Genomic DNA, 539 nt, shown 5'->3' with positions numbered 1-539 from the left:
TGAATTGAATGTGGCTGTTTTTATTTTCTCCCATGTCTCCCATCTTCTTCCCAAATATCTACCCCTCATGTTCCTCTCTGTATATTTTTTCTACTTCTGCATTTCACCCATATTTCCTTCATTTTTTCCCTCATATACGTGCACATGTATTTGTATATGTATAAAACATAGATAAGGTACATGTAAAATGTGTATAAACGTGTGTGTGTGTGTATATACACGTAGACACAGTGTATGTAGAGTATATATAGGGTGTATGCAGTCTTCTCACCTATCTCACTCTCTCTATATGTCCCTATTCTCTACTTTTTTGTATCTTCTGTCCTCTCATCTTAACCACATCTGCATATTTCTCTAAACTTCCTCTCTGTATATCTTCCCCTGCCCTTTTCCCCTGTATCCTCCATGTCTTCCCCACCTCTCTGCATCATTCTCCCTGAGATCTACTGCTCTCCCGTTCTTATCTGTCCATCCCCACTTTCTCCTTATGTCTTTGTTTCGGTTCTTTAGTCTCTAGAGATACCTCTCTTACCTCTCTT

Source organism: Bison bison, unplaced genomic scaffold (assembly GCF_000754665.1).
Source record: "Bison bison bison isolate TAMUID 2011002044 unplaced genomic scaffold, Bison_UMD1.0 scf7180017854481, whole genome shotgun sequence".
NCBI lineage: Eukaryota > Metazoa > Chordata > Mammalia > Artiodactyla > Bovidae > Bison > Bison bison.
Note: the sequence above shows the minus strand (reverse complement) of the source record.